The sequence below is a fragment of the Hyaena hyaena genome, unplaced genomic scaffold (assembly GCF_003009895.1).
Source record: "Hyaena hyaena isolate Hyena2069 unplaced genomic scaffold, ASM300989v1 scaffold_421, whole genome shotgun sequence".
Lineage (NCBI taxonomy): Eukaryota > Metazoa > Chordata > Mammalia > Carnivora > Hyaenidae > Hyaena > Hyaena hyaena.
Window position 1 is genome coordinate 1,212,296 of NW_024081057.1, and position 16,417 is coordinate 1,228,712.

Genomic DNA, 16,417 nt, shown 5'->3' on the forward strand with positions numbered 1-16,417 from the left:
ATCCTAACTGAGAAACACATAGTTGCAGGTTTCGTTGCATTACTGGGCTCACATCCTGTATGAATCGAGGGGGGTGAGATGAGGCCAATACAAACATGCGAAGGTCAGCACAAGCCTTCTGCTCTGGATGTGATGGCAGGGGGTGGGGTCCCCCTCTGGAAGACAAGTGAGTCAGGCACATCATGGAATGAGTTTCGGGGGGCACTAGAGCTCGCTGTTGGTACCATGCTCAGGGGTGCAGGGAGAAGGTGTCCTGCCTCCGGAGCTGCTTCCCATGCCCTGAGGTCTAAAGGAGCTGGTCATCCATGTTGATTTCAGGGTGCCACTCCTGCAGGACAGCATGCCAGCCCCATGTCTCTGTGATGCCCAGGGAAAGAAGGAAGAAGGTGGAGGGTGCCCTCCTACTGAGAACTTGACATTGAAGCATGGCATTCAGTATAAAGATGGAAGGGCAGGAATGCTAGACCCACAGGAGGATGGATAGAGCATTCCTAAAGGAAAGATGGTGACACTTACAGGCCAAAGCCCTGGAAAGTTTCTGAGACACTGTAATATCTACATCAGCAAACACGATGGAGCCCCAGGGCCCATTTACCCACCAGGTGTTAGAGGGCTGATGATTCAGAGTCATGACACATTTAAAGACCTATGAAAATGCTTTCATTTCTTTTAAAATCGAAAGAGACAATATAACCCAGCTTGGCTTATATTCATCTTTATACCAGCACAGTTGTACGATAGAATTTTAAACATTTTTTATGGAGGAAGAGGCCCATGAGAGCAAAAGGGCCCAGGGCCCACAGAAGTCAGCATGTGGGTCTGATAGCGCCTACTATGTGCCAGATAACACTTTACAAAGTAACTACAGTAAAACCCTGGATTGGAGTAACTTGCTCTGTGAGTGTTCCACAAGGTGAGAAACATTTCTAATGAATTTTGGCTTGATAAACGAGCAATGTCTTGCAATACAAGTAGTTTGTGACACTGAACGTCACATGATCACAACTGAACCAACGGTTCTTGAAATTTGCTTTGATATACACATGCTTTGGATTACAAGCATGTTTCCAGAACGAATTACGCTTGCAAACCAAGGTTTTACTGTAACTGAATCCTCACAACCTGTGACGTAGGTATTGCTATTACTTGCGTTTTCCAGACGAAGAAACTGAGCCACATTAGGAGAAGAGGACCTTGCTGGAGTGGTACCACTAGGCACAGAGGCCGAGACTTGAACCCAGATCCAGTGGCTTCAAGTTCACTGTATAGTTTCCATTATACCATGTCTTATGTAGCTGCTCTGTGGTCTGCCCACACTCCATCCTTTCCCCGGCTGTGTTCCTGCTTCTGGGGCCTCCTTCACCCTCCCTTTCATGGATGGATTTGGGAGCGTAGCTCTGCTTCTCTGAGAGGCCCGCCGGGGTCTGCTGCAACCCTGCTTTGCCGGCCTGTCTAACCAGCGCTGGCCCCCAGGGCCCACTGCGGGCTGGCCTGAGCCATACTAGTTCCTTATCTTTTGCTGCCTTATTTCTGAGGGCCTCAGGGCAGCGTAGGGGTTATAGGGGTAACAGAAATCCCTGCCCTCTGGACAGTTCAGAGACATCTGAGAGGTCACCACACTTGGAAGAAGGGACCCACCCCATAAAGGTACACACAGCCCCACTGTCCTGACACACACACACAACTACACACCAACACACACACACACACACACACACACCAGACAAAGTTAGAATCGGTTGAATATGTCCTTTCTGAGTCAACCACTCACTGGCGGTGTGATCACAAGCCAGGTATTTCACCATTGTGAGCCTCAGTTTCCTCATCTGCCAATTACAGTACTTCCCCTGCTGGTTTGTTTTGAGGATTACATGAAACAATGTATCTCCAAGCGCTGGGTAAATGCTAAAATGCTGCACAAAGGGCTCTTCTTATTAACACAATTATAGCCTGCACTGAACAATTTAGTACTTTTAAGCCATCTTGTATTTTTTTACTAATTGCTTTGTGAATTAGTCTTATCTTGCCTGTGAGGTTGCCTCTTCCTCCAGGACCAAGTTCTCCTGTGGCCGCACCATGCTGGCAAAGCTCTGGGCACACGCAAAGCCTGAGCTGCCTCACTCAGCCAATGTGCCCGGCAACAGGCTCTACGAGGGTCTTTTGGGGGCTGAACGACATGGATGGGTCAGCAATGGCTCTGCCTGCTGGTTAACAAGCCTTGCTAATCCACAGTGATGATAGTGATGGATTGATTCCTTTTCTTGAGCACCGATGATGGGCTGAGCCCTTTGTGAAGCCAATGTGCTTTCCAGACATTGACTCCTTTAGTTCTCATGAGGACTATATGAGAAAGTACGGTTAGGATCTCCATTTTAGAGATGGAAAGAGGAAGCTCAGAGAGGTTAAGTAACTTGCTGAAGGCCCCCCAGCCAGTGAGTGGTGGGAGGAGAGACGAGAGGGCCTGTGAGCTTAAACATCGTGCTAGACCAGGAGAGACACTTTGGGCCAGATGGCCTCCAGGTTCTCTTAAACTCAGAATCTGCAGTCATCTGAAGGATAAAGGGGAGATGTCCGTGTCCATGGAGAAGAGAGCCAGATGCTCAGGGGAGGGGGCAGGGAACCAGAACCTTTGCCGGGGGCTTGTTCTGGCTCAGGTTCCCACTGGGAGCTGAGTTCCTCCCTGGGGAAGGCTGGGAGCAAGTGTCTGGTAAGTGGGGTCGGTGTCGTCATGGGAAGAGAGGGGCATGGCAGAAGTTCTGAAGGGGGTCAGCTGCCGGCTGGGAGGCCCAGCCTGAGGGACCCCAATGGGAAGACTGCATGGAGCTGGGGAGACTGGAGTTTTCTGTGTCCCCAAATGAACAAAGTATGAGCAACGCAAGGAGGGCTGGGCCATTAGCCTCCTGAAAGAAGAGAGGGTTAACTTCTCTCCATCTTGCTCAAGAAAGCTCGCTTTAAGGCCTGCCTATCAGTTTATCCATCTACAGCCTGCAGGTGTTGGGCTCTGTGTTGGGTTCCAAGCGGGAGAGAAAGAGTAGGAAGAGATGGGGCTGGGATTGACTTATGTAGAAGGATAAATTTTGGACAACATTCAGGGCCTGCCCCAAGGCTGTGAGTGACTGGTTCGTGGAGGCGGAAGTCCCAGCAGCCCTCTCAAGGCCCAGTCTTCCTGCTCCAGCTCCAGCGCTGAGCCCCTGGGGCTGCAGTGATTGGTTTAGGGCCTGCTCCCTGAATACTTGATCATGCCCTCAAGAGTGCTGTCCAATACCCCGTGATCCAAGACCTAGCCCCCAAACCCAGCCTTCCTGCGTGTGACTCCGTGAGTGGCTGAGTGGAACAGATCTAGCAGAAGGGCTACAGGGCCCACCAGAAGAAGGAAGGCAGCCGGACAGAGCCGGTTGGGGAGAAGGAGGAGGGGCTGGGTCTCCAGGGGTCTGCTAGGTACCGAGGAGGTCCTCCTAGATTCCGAACTGTTTCCTTCTCCTCCTCAATAGTTTGGGCATCACAAAGATCTTTTATAAGAAGGCAAAGGGACTTCCTTCCCTCTGAATGAATGCTCAGGAGCTGAGTAACCAAGGCAAAGGTCCTGTAACAGGTACAAAACCGAGAACCAAGGCAAGGCTCTGGGTCCTTCCGGCCAGGGAGAAGCCACTAGAGCTTTCCCCCAGTTTGGCCGCTAGGGGGACCCACGGAGTGTCACCTGCCCCGCCACCCCCTCCCCCCCGCAACTCCTCAATCACCTGGATCACTGTCTTCCTTCCACGATCCCTTATCCAAGCCTCATCCCCAAGCAGAGACAGCGTTTGCTGGGAGAATGGATTCAGTTTGGGTCTCCTGCCAATAGAGGTCACTTTCGCGCCCTTTCCCCGAACCTCTAGGGAAAAACTCCCTCCAAATTGTCCAAGTCCAGGATGAAGGATCCAATGATTCACATGGCCAGCAGAGGGCAGCAGAACACCCCCCAAGGCCCTCTCCCTCCAAAGGCGGCTGCCTCCAGCCCCACCCCCGCCCCCTACAGGCATGCGTGCCTGACTTTGTTCTCCAGGAATTAGAACCCCTGAAGATCCGGGTGGGAGTGGGGGAAGAATTATTTTAGTTCATTCTCAAATTTAATATTGGGACCTCCCTCCTTTAAAAATAATGTGTGTGTGTATCTATCATAGAGGCTTCCAATGTTGTCTTAAGTAGTTTTTGTTTTGTAATAATGCTGCTCACACAGGTACAAACATAAAACCACCTGTGAACTCCTTATACTGATAACTCCCATACAAAGATAAACAGAAATAAAAATTCAAATTAAATGAGAACAAATCTACAAACAAAATCAGAGTTCAAAGTAATCTCATTAATGTGTGTAATACAGCACAGCCTGCACTCCAACACCTGGTGCCAGGTAACCATGGCACTGAACTCCTCAGGCACGATTTTCCTTGTCTGTTGAGCATATTTATGCTCTGCTTGTGATGGAATAACTTCATTTGTTCACTACTTTTGGTTTCTAACCACAGGGAAACATCCCCAGAGCAGTACGTTGTGATGTCATATCGCCTTTGCTGGACACCACCTCCCCATGTGTTCGTCACATGGTCTACCCTTCCTTATTGCCTTGGGACAATTGAGACAGTATTGTAAATACAAACACAAATGCAGACACTGGAATGATACGTAAGAAGTAATTTTAAGGCGACCAGACGGATGACCCAGAAAATGTTCTTTTAAAAAAACTTAAGAAATCACATTAAAAAAAAAAAACAAAAAACCCTCCACATTGACTGAGAATTCTTAAATACCAAGAACGAATGTCCACAGCCCTGTGTGACCAACGACGTCTCCCTCAACCCTCACTTTTTGCAACTAAGCACAGAAACTCAGAGAAGAGAGTTGGTTTAGCCAAGGTCACAGGGCCAGTCAGTCAGGGCAGCTTCAGAGCGATGGGCCTGCCTCACTCTGCACAGCACTACTTCCTGTGAACACACTCCAGCCGCCCCTTCCGGGCTCAGCCCGGAGATAGGAGTCCTGGGGGTTCTCTTAGGGATTAGTCATTGCAGTTGGAGTAGATCCCTGCAGGGTTCAAGCAGCCATCTTTTGGCATTTGGGATAGGAAAGAAATAGGATATACACGGCTACTGCCACATACAAAAAGAATTTGTTTAAAGTCCTGCCAGATTCTGGGGTCTGAAAAGAAGGCCCAGGCTGCACCTTTCTGTATGGTCTCATTTTCTGTGTGTGTGTGTGTGTGTGTGTGTGTGTGTGTGTGTGTGTATAATAAGTATGTATATATAATAAGCATATATATAATAAATCTCTCAGGTATTGAAGCCTATTGGGCACTCTTTTCAAAGCCTGAGGAAAGTAGGCCATCTCTGCCCCAATTGCAGGGACAGAGTTTGAATCTGAGGTCTAATAACTCCCAAAGCATCCACAGAAAACCGGTGAACACCAGCAGCACCGGGCCTTTGCCAGAGCTACAAGTCAGACATTGTCCCATGGCCTTAAAGCAATGGTACATGTCATGAAATATTATTAACACTCATCATTACACTTCGAAATAATATTAGATCTGAAACTATATTATGTTATTTAATTAGAGGTAAAGCACATAGTGTTTCTATATTACAAGTATTTTTAAAAAATAACTGTCTTTCAATATCATCAGATGCCTTTCTTATCGCATGTACTTTCTCTAATGCATTTGAAGATATTATTCTAGGCTCTCAAAGGAGTGCCCACACAGGTAAGGTACGCTTCATCTGGGAGAAACAGATCTGTAAGGAGTTACATCAACTATAAACTGGGGCGCCTGGGTGGCTCAGTTGGTTAAGCGCCTGACTCTTGATTTCGGCTCAGGGTGTGATCTCACGGTTCATGGGTTTGAGTCCCGCATCGCTGTTAGCCTGTTAGCGTGGAGCCTGCTCAGGATTCTCTTTCTGTCTCCTTCTCTCTCTGCCCTCCCCTGCTCTAGTTGTCTCTCTCAAAAAAAAAAAAAAAAAAAGCAAAAGAAACCCTCTCTATAAACTGGGCATAGCCTGGTTTACATTATCTCTAAATCTTGCAACATTAAAGTGGACAGTATTATGTCCTTTTATACATGAGGAAACTGAAGCTCAGAGAGGGGCCTAATATCACATACTCCACAAAACAATAACTACATCAAGTACTATACTAGAAATATGGACAAAATGAGGGTAGCACACTGTCTGGTTTTGCTCACTACTGGATTCCCCATGCCTGGCACCTCTTGGATGTTCAGTCAGTGTTTGTTGAATAATTGGATGAGAAGACATCTGGTAGCCCGACTGGATGGGCTGCCACGGATGGGACAAGAAATACTTCAAAGGAAAAACAAAGGTTGGGATGAGCCCTGGTTCTTGGGGAAATCGCAGTGTCCCATTCCCCATGCCAGTTCTAGAAAGGGCCTGTCACCTAGTTTGGCCCATTTGATGCAAAGGCAAACTCATCCACAACTGATTCTGCTTCTTGACATTAGAATGAGAGGCAGGGATGCTTAGAGCCACTGCAGCCACTTTGTCCCCATGAGGATGGCAGAGCTGGGACAAGGCCCTCGGCTCTCAGTGATGCTGTGAACTCTGAACTGGGCAGCCTGCAACTTCCTACCTCTGGACTTCTAGTTAGGGGAGATAACAAGAGTAATTATATAGAAATCTGTGTTGGCTGAATTTTCTGTACCTTGTAACTAAAGGCATCTTAGTGATAGAGTGTGTACAAAGAGAGAGGCAGGGGCCATGTCAAGAATGACTTCCATGCTCTTCTTTTTTTTTTTTTATGTTTTATATATTTTTGAGAGAGAGAGAGAGAGAAAGAGAGAGAGAGAGGCAGAGACAGAGAGAGACAGAGAGACAGAGAGCATGAGTTGGAGAAAGGCAGAGAAAGAGAGGAGACACAGAATCTGAAGCAGGCTCCAGGCTCTGAGCTGTCAACACAGAACCTGACGCGGGGCTCGAACACGGAAACAACAAGATCATGACACAGGCTGAAATTGGATGCTCAAACAACTGAGCCACCCAGGCACCCCACTTCCATGCTTTTCTAAGGAGCTTCTGGCTTATCCCTAGAAGCAATGATGTGGGTGGGCAGGGACGGGGATTAAATGATTGGAGGAAGGGACTGAGATGGTGTGATTTATACTCTAGAAAGAATATTTTGGAGGCAATGTGGAGGATGGGATAGTGGAAAATGGTTAATAAATAAAATGGTAAAATAGTCCATACATGTTAAATAAGCAGTCTGGGCTGGGGCCATATTCTGCTCTCAGCCTGATGAGAAAGAGAAGTGGAGGAAGTAGTTGTGTTCAAATTAGAGCTTTGTTGTAGATCTCGACTTTCAGGGGATCCCAGTCTCACAGACCCCACAGAGAACCAGCAGCTGGGGATGACACTCAGGATGGTGACACCGAGGCCCTGTCACACTGGCAAGGCCACCAGTATCACCAAAGAAAGGAGTGGTCTTCAAGGTACCATTTTGGTCTCAGGAATCTTCCTTCTAGTGGACACTATTCTTTGAAAATTGAGAATCTTTCTGATTGAAGTGGTTGCTCTCAGTGAACTGGAATACCTCCTTTTTTTTTTTTTTTCCTAGATAAAAGAAAGCTTGCTATGCTTGGGTGAGTGGGTCTGGTTCGAGGCCTGTCCCAGGGACAGAGATGGTGCTTGTGGTAGACAGAGGAGTGGATAAGGACAGTGTCCTTGTCTGAATAGTGGCATTGGCCTCATGTCATGTTCTCTGTGTTCCTTCCTGCTCCCCACACCCTTAGACTCTGACAACCCCCCACTGGGCTGCTTCTTTCACTTGTAGGGAGTTGGGGATGAGATTCTACCAAATAACATATATTGCTCTCAGTCTCAGGTGTGGTGCCTGCGGCCAGCTGAACATTCGGTATTTACAAAGCCCCTACTGTGTGCTTGGTACCATGCAGGAGGAGGCATCCTGAGGAAAAAGTAGACCCCACTCTTTAGTAGTTGCCAGAGACCTATGTGCACACACACACACACACACGTACACTAACAGACATGAAATGGTGGGGGCGGTAGGTAATTTGCTGGGGTGGTTCTGAGAAGGGGAAGTCACTGGTTGGGCAGCTCATGAAAGTTTCTTACAGGGAGTGAGTCAAGTATCTTGTGAAAGGGTGGTCGGTTTTAGCTAATGGTTTATTAGCCATTGTGGACTGAATTGTAGTCCTCCAAATACTGCAATGTTGAAGCCCTAAACTCCAGTACTAGAGAATGTGACTGTATTTGGAGACAGGTCTTTGAGGAGCTAATTCACTTAACATGGGATCATTAGGCTGGGCCCTAATCCAACATGACTGATGTCATACAGAGGGGAGACTATGTGAAGACCCAGGGAGAAGACGGCCATCTTCAAGCCAAGGAGACAGACCCTGGAAGCCAGGCATGGTTTTAGGCACAGGGATATGACAGATAATAAACGTGTTCTTCAGGAGCTTTCATGATGAGGAAGCAGGGAGCAGGCAACCGAGAAATAAATAAATAAGCCAGGTAAGCCCAGACTGTGATGCGGCTGGGAAGGAGAGTAAGCAGAGGTGAAGATGTGGCAGAGGTGGTGGAGAGGCAGGGCGAGCTTTAGGTGGGGTGGTCAAGGGAGGGTCGCTGGGGAGCTGCCACCCCAGGGATGACAACTAGAAAGTCCACCTCAAGAATATTTTGGGGGGAAGGGTGCCTGGATGGCTCAGTCAGTTAAGCTTAAGCACCCGACTCTTCATTTCAGCTCAGGTCATGATCTCAGGGTTGGTGAGTTTGAGCCCCATGTTGGGCTCTGCACTGACAGTGGGGAACCTGCTTGGGAGTCTCTCTCTTCCTCTCTGTCTTTCTCACAAAAAAATAAAATAAAATAAAATAAAATAAAATAAAAGAGCATTCTAGGGGGAAGTCACAAGCCAGAGCAGAGGTTTGGAGGTAGGGTGTGCTTAGGTGTTTGAGAATCCCCAAGGAGGCAAGTGTGAGTGTTTCCAGCGTGCAAGGTTACAGTGGGATGAGATGAGCTCCCCAAGCCTGGCATCATACAGACCCTTGAAGGCTCCAAGAGAGGCTTTGGACAAAATGGCTTAACTTGCGTGTTTAAAAGATCAATCTGACCCTATGATCTGGTAATTCTACTTCTGGGCATGTACATTAAACAACCGAAAGCAGAGAATTGACCAGATACTTGGATACCCTCATTCATAGCGGCATTATTCACAAGACCCAAAAGGCAGAAGCAACCCAAGGGTCCAACCACAGAAGAATGGATAAATAAAATACGATATATCCTTACACTGGAATATTATTCAGCCTTAAAAAGGAAGGAAATTCTGACACATGCTACACTATGGGTGAACCTTGAAGACATGATACTAAGTGAAAGAGCCAGACACAAAACAACTATCATGTGATTCTGTTTCCACGAAGCACCTAGAAGAGGCAAATTCCTAAACAGAAATGAGAATGGTGGCTGGTGGAGGGGAGAGGGGGATGGGCAGTTATTGTTTAATAGATACAGAGTTTCAGTTTGGGAGAATGGAAATATTCTGGAGATCGATGGCGGTGGTGATGGTTCGATATTATGAATGTACTTAATGCCACTGAATCGGGTACGTAAAAATGGTTCGAGTCATAAATTTTATGTTCTGTGTATTTTACCACAATTTAAAAAATACTTTTGTTTTTTCAGTTTGCTTGCCGCTAGGCGGGGAGTGAGGCCCAGAGGAGGAAAACGAAGGCAAGCCAAGCCATTTCCCCATTGCTCTGTGCCTTATCAGGCGGGCTCTGGAGTTTCCATTCAAGAACTTTCCCAGCACCCAGGATGTTGAGCCTGCAGCAGAAGCCAGGACTTCAGACCCTCAGTCCAAGGCTCCTCGCTTGGGAATCGCACTGCAGACTTGCATCTGGCTGTTATCTGGTTGCAAGGTGCGGAGGCTGCGGAGTGGAGGCCTGGGGCTCCGGACCCTTGCAGCCTCCCCAGAGCAGAGCATACTCCTAATCTGCACCAGACAGCTTCTGCAGGCTCCTTCCTGCGCCCAGCCCGGCCCGTGGTGCTGCCCGGACAGGCCCACATGGGGGAATCACCCGGCCCTGGAAAAAAAGGGGGGAGAGAGGGAGAAAAGCAGCACCATTAAAATCTTAGTGCATGAATAATTACATTTTAAAAATCCCCACATTTTTTTTACATCAAAAGGAATTCTGTAATCAGAGGTTTAATTTGCAGATTTAGTGGCATTTGGCAGGTTAAAAGTAGGTGCTGTGAAGTGAGTAAGCGTGGGATTTGGGGCTGGAAGCAAAGAATGGGGGAATCTGCTCCACCAGAAATCCTGGCTTTGAGCTGCCTCGGAGCTTTGCGGCCCCACTTCCTCTGCCCACCGCCACCCTCGGACGGGGCTACTTTTGGGGTGGGCGGAATGGGGGAAGGGAAGATTAAAGCCCTCCAGCCCTGTGTCCTCACTTCCTCCTGCTCCTTCAAAATAGCTTTATTGTGGGGTTTTTTTCTGATTATTTTCTCATTGAAAAAAAAATTCTGAAAATATAGAAAATACAAAGATCACGTGTATTCATTCAGTACCCAAAGGTAGGAATGCCTCTTCCTCCTCCTCTCTAAAACGATGTGGATAAAATCCTTCTGCCAAGTGGCTTAGGCTTTACAGATGTGCAGGTTTATTATTCTCACCCCTCTCCACTTCTCCCTCTTCTCTCTCTCCTCTGGGAGTCTCCTTTTCTTTCCTTCCCCGTGAGAAACAAAACAAAACAGGAGCTTTGACATCTGAAGTTCAGGAAGGGGGATTTGGGCCCCCGAGAACCTTCCTAAAGCAGGGCAACCCCGGCAGGGGGAGGGGTGGCGTGGGAGAGGGGTAACAGAGTAGGGCTGCCGACCTGTGGAAGGGAAGGAAAAGAAGCAGGAGTGGGCAGTGTTTGTCCCCCATATCAACTGTATGTGGACTCACCCCAGAAGGAGGGACATTGAGTGAGGTGACTGTCCTCATCTGAGACAATTTCTACATAGGTAGGGCTCGGTGCTGCTTGCAGCAAACCCCTAACAGCTGGGAGGGTGGGTGTATGCCCTTCACTTCTGAAGGGTGTTAGGGGATGGGGGTGGGGGTAGAGAGACAGACAGAAACAGAGACAGAGAGGTTGAGACAGGGAGACAGAGAGCTCGCCAAGGCAAAAATCTAAAACCAGCACCGGGTGGCTGCTCCTGGAGAAACTGCCAGTTGCCAGGCAGTTTCAAGATGCACCAAGGGGCACCAGGGTGGCTCGGTCGGTTGAGTGTCTGACTTCAGCTCAGGTTGTGATCTCACGGTTCGTGGGTTCAAGCACCATGTAGGGCTCTGCGTGACAGTTGCAGAGTCTGCTTGGGATTCTCGGTCTTCCTCTCTCTCTGCCCCTCCCACTGCTCACTTTCTCTCTCTCTCTCTCAAAATAAACATTAAAAAAAAAAAAAAAAAGATGCTTCTGTGAAGACAAATGTAGGAAGGAGACCATAGTTGGGCTGTCCCGTAACTCACTGAGACAGGACCAAAGCCGTGGGAAGGTCTGGCAGCTGTGGGGGGAACAAGACAGGCGTTTTCAGGAGACTGAAGGCAAAATGCAAAGAAGGAACAAAGAGCAAGACTTTCCTAAGGGTGGCAGAAGGCTGGCCCCAGCGCCCCTCTGTCAGCATCCGTGGGTGGAATGTTTCTTATCACCGTCTCTGCTTGTATCTGGCAAATATTAATGGCTGCCATTCATTTAACATGACTGTCTTGTCCCCCAAGAAACTGGGGTTCTGCTCTCAGACTGATGCCAGAAAATGAAGACTAAGAGAGGTTGAGGAAGTTCTCCAGGCTCACAGGTAGGGAATGGCAGAAAGTAGGTTCAAACCAAGGGGCTCTGACTCCAAAGCTCTACACATATCCACTAGCTCTTGTGACCATGTTTCACCAACTTATACCATCGTGAGATACTTTTTAAAAGTACAACGGATGGAAGGGACACCAAGGTGATTAAACTCATGTGCTTGGGCCACACCAGATGGAAAGAACATGGTCCTACAGATTAATTGTAGCAAGAAATTACCAAGAAATTATAGCAAGAGATTATGTTTTTAATGTAAAATAGAACTGCCAAATTCTATACATTAAACCAACTTAATTTTATTAATAATTAAATAGATCAAGATTTTAAATATTTATATTTTACACATTTTTTATAAAGTATGACCCTCTCAACAATTATTTCAATTGGAAGAATTCTTTTTGAATTAGTTAAAAATCACCTTTTCACTTAATATTGGGAGCAAGGAGCTGGTTAGGGTCTTCCTTACGAGGTTCAATACCAAAGCTATTTATATATTCTGTTTCTGTCACCAGTAAAATGTAGCAAAGGAGAAAAGATCAACTTCCCATCTTGTACTGTTTGCTCTGTGTCTTACTGTTATTATTGTTGGCAATTGATGTATTCATTTTGAACAGCTCTTCTCCTAACTTTTTACAAACTCTTTTCATGTGGAGGCTGCCTAATTGTGTGGCTCTACGATTCAAACCTAGCTTGGGAGCATATGATTCTGCTTTTTATTAGAACTTCCTTCTTCTATCCACGAAGATGATATGAGGCAGTAACTATGTCTAGGATACGAAAAACTTTGAATCTCATCACGAATATGTTGGATTTTATATGTCTGAATATGTAGTGAGGCTGACTGTGATCAGTCAGTGGTTAAATACGACACATCACGAGAGGCTATTAGGTGTCACACGTGTGTAATTAGGTAATGCTTCCTTCCATTCTTCAATATGGCAAATCATTTTAAAAAAGAAGACTATGATGTAATAATATTAATGGAACCTGTATGAATGTCTAGTGTTTTTCTTTTCTTTTTAAAATTTTTTTTATTTTTAAAAATTTTTTAATGTTTTATTTATTTTTGAGAGAGAGATAGAGATAGTGTGAGCAGGGGAGGGTCAGAGAGAGAGGGAGTCATAGAATCCAAAGACAGGCTCCAGGCTCTAAGCTAGCGGTCAGCACAGAGCGCGACGCAGGGCTCGAACTCATGAACCGTGAGATCATGACCTGAGCTGAAGTCGGACACTTAACTGACTGAGCCATCCAGGCACCCCTTAAATTTTTTTTAAAATTTTATTTCTTTTTGGTAGAGAATCAGAGTGTGAGTGGGGGAGGGGCAGAGAGAGAGGGAGACACAGAATCCAAAGCAGGCTCCAGGCTCTGAGCTGTCAGCACAGTGCCCAATGTGGGTCTCAAACTCATGAACCGCAAGAGCATGACCGACTGAGTCACCCAACCACCCCTCTTTTCTTGTTTTAATTTAAATCCAAGTTAGTTAACATATAGTGTAATAATAATGATTTCAGGAATCGAGTTTAGTGATTTATCACTTACACATAACACCCAGGGCTCATCCCAGCAAGTCCCTCACCCATTTAGCCTGTCCCCCAACCCTCATATTTTTCTTAAGTAGATATTTTAAATATTTTCAGAGCAAAAATATGGCTAATAGAGCTTTGAGCTTTCCTGGTCCAACACCTATTAACACCGCATAGCACACAGGCTGCCCCTTGGTCTCCATGATACGTTGGTAAAATCATGCTAATTTGATCCAGTGTGCAAAAAAAGTAACAAATGCTCTAGACGCCATGGTAAAGGCTTAGACATATATTCTAGAGAGAAACCATAACAGATTCAGAGACAGACTATACTGATAAAGCTTTTAAGGGTCTAGTGGTTTGAGCCCCGATCAGATTAAGCTTCCAAAGTAAGGACAACTTACTGCACATTTAAACTCCTACTACCGAGAAAGAAACAAAACACTCAGTAGACTTCTTTGGGTTTCGGAAGCTACATCGTCCGTACTTAGGAATCCCCCTGTGATCCATCTATCAGGTGTTACAGAAGGCTGCGAGCTTTGCACGGGGCCCAGAGTAAAAGCAGACCCTACGGTAGATCTGGACTATAGGACACGCAGAGCAGCCCTGCTCATGGCTGGTACGACCTGGGACATTGTGTGGCGTCAGACATGTCTATGGTTGAGATCGCGGCCGGGTGGAGCTTCTGCACACCCCAGGAAGACAGCAACGATCCAACACTCGGGGTTCCTCCACAGGGTAAAGGCATTTGCAGCAGACAACTATGTATCATTATTTCAAAAACAGCTGTTGACAGGTTAGTGGGTTCTTGTTGAAATTGAGCCTCTGACCTCTGATCTCTGGGGGATCAAGGGGGCCATGAGACTGTGATGAGCTGGATACTGTTAGAGCCACATATCATAGGCTGGGGAGGGAAGTGACAGAAATCTCTCATAAAATGAAAGTGATACACTGGGGATTGGGCTGAAGTGGGTTCATGGGGGACAAGGGAGTGGCACACGTGGATGAGTCAGACACTTATTATTCGTCACCACGATTGTACCAATACAGCTCCCTCAGTTCACACCTCAGGTCTTTGTGTGATCTCCACCTGCTTCCTTACCAATAAAATCCGGATAATCACAGGGAACGTTGTAAGAGTGAACTAAGATAATAGACATGGGGGAAAATGGAAAAGGTAAAATTACTAAGCAAATTAAAATTAAATACTATCATAGAAGAAGCTCAAGCCAATGTGTAGAGGTGGGAAGAACTTGGCCTAATCCCAGGACCGGAAAGCTCTTTGGGACTTTGCAGACTGGGCTCCATGACTCTGGAGGGGTCCTCAGTGACCCTACAGCGGCCTCGGTGGGGAGGGGGCTCCCAGCTCTTGCTCCTGCTGTCTCTAAGGCAGTTCTGTCTGACCTGTTTGTTATGATGGGCACAGGACCAGATTAAGACTTTAAAGGCCCTGAATACTGAGAAGACCAGGAAGCCCCCATCCCTATATACAACTTATTTTCAATTACTGACATTAATGTGGCTCATTTCTAGTTTTGCTGCTGGAAAAACTCTAGCTGCGTTTATATTCAAATGAAGCATTTGTCTCTCCCTCTTCCTATCCGCCTGCTGTTCTAAGCATAGGCTTAGCATGCCTTTTGAGTAAGCACAGCATCACCTGGGTTTTCACAGAAAGATCCATTTAAAAAGGAAGTTTCATTGTGTTCCCTTTTGATCGAATCTAATGTCTGTTTCAATCTCCTTGCCAATAGCTCACCAAACAGTTTCCCAACTCTGGCTCAGATGTCTTCCATACTACTTCCATCCACCAAGTGACCCTGGCACTTGTTCACGTTATTATTAGAAAGTCTGGTAGAGAGGCCGAATACACCACCTTCTAGCTTCTCCCATTGGGTCTCCCTCTGCCCTCAGGGCTCTGCTAAACATATTTAATCCCCCTTCCACTGTCTGCCACGGCTAAGCCAGGTGCTTGGGTGGGGTTCCTGGAGTCAACCTGTCTCCTCTCTTTCTCTCCAACCTTGACTCCTCAAATAGCTTCCCCAGGTAGTGATAATAATAAGAGCCTCAATTAGTTGGACTCACCATATGCCAGATGCCAAAGTCCCACAGCTAGAGGATCTTAGAAGCAAATGCTAGTTTGTCTGATCCCAGGGTCTGTATTTTTAGCCTCTACATTAGGGTTTTAACCTCCCATCTAGTCTGAAACAGACAAGTGTTGTCTCTTCAGAACATTCCGAACAATTGGTATAGGAAAAAAATTTCAAGTATCGGCTGCCTTAGACATGGAGCACTGTCTAGAACCTGAAAGAGTGAATCAAGGAGTGTTCACTCGTTAATCAAAGGCCCTTCTCCTAAGTTGGATCTGCTCACGCTTCTCTGTATGAGACATCTCTCAGCTGTAGGGGCAGAGCTGCGGCTAACTATGGCCTTTGGCAGCAGGGAAGAGTCACTGGATCTACTGAATGTTCTCTGGATGATCACTGCAGTGATCTGTCCATCTGGATGAGATTGTCCCCATAGGGAGTTTGTGGCTGAAGTGTCACTGGCATCTCACTAAAGGCCAAGGCAGGGAGGGGCTTCTGGGTGGCTAGCTTTGGTCCCATGCCAGTGCTCTGTAAGGACACTTGGGTAAGCAATTTCATGGGTTCTACTTCCTTAATGTAAGGAAGGCTTTTCTTGTCACAAAGATTTATAAGGAGGGAACTCTTCCAACATAGGAAGAGAGATCAAATGGCTGGACCAAAACGTGTCCCCCCTCTCTGTAGCTATGAAAGTCCTCAGGGCTTTTCCTTTAATGAATCAACTCCTATTTCACTCATATTTATCAAGTCCAAGGCGTCTGAAAGGCACAGTGAATGGAAAGGTGGCTGCCACATTGAGCTGAAACCTCAGATCTCCAATGGGCTTGAGGTCTTTCAGTTCCTGTACGTACCAAGCCTAAAAGGGGCTCTTTATTTACAAGACCAGAGGTCAGATTGGGGGGATAAGGAAGGATTCAAATGACTGGCCTTATCCTCTTAGATTTAAAACACCCAACTAAAATCCTCAAACTCT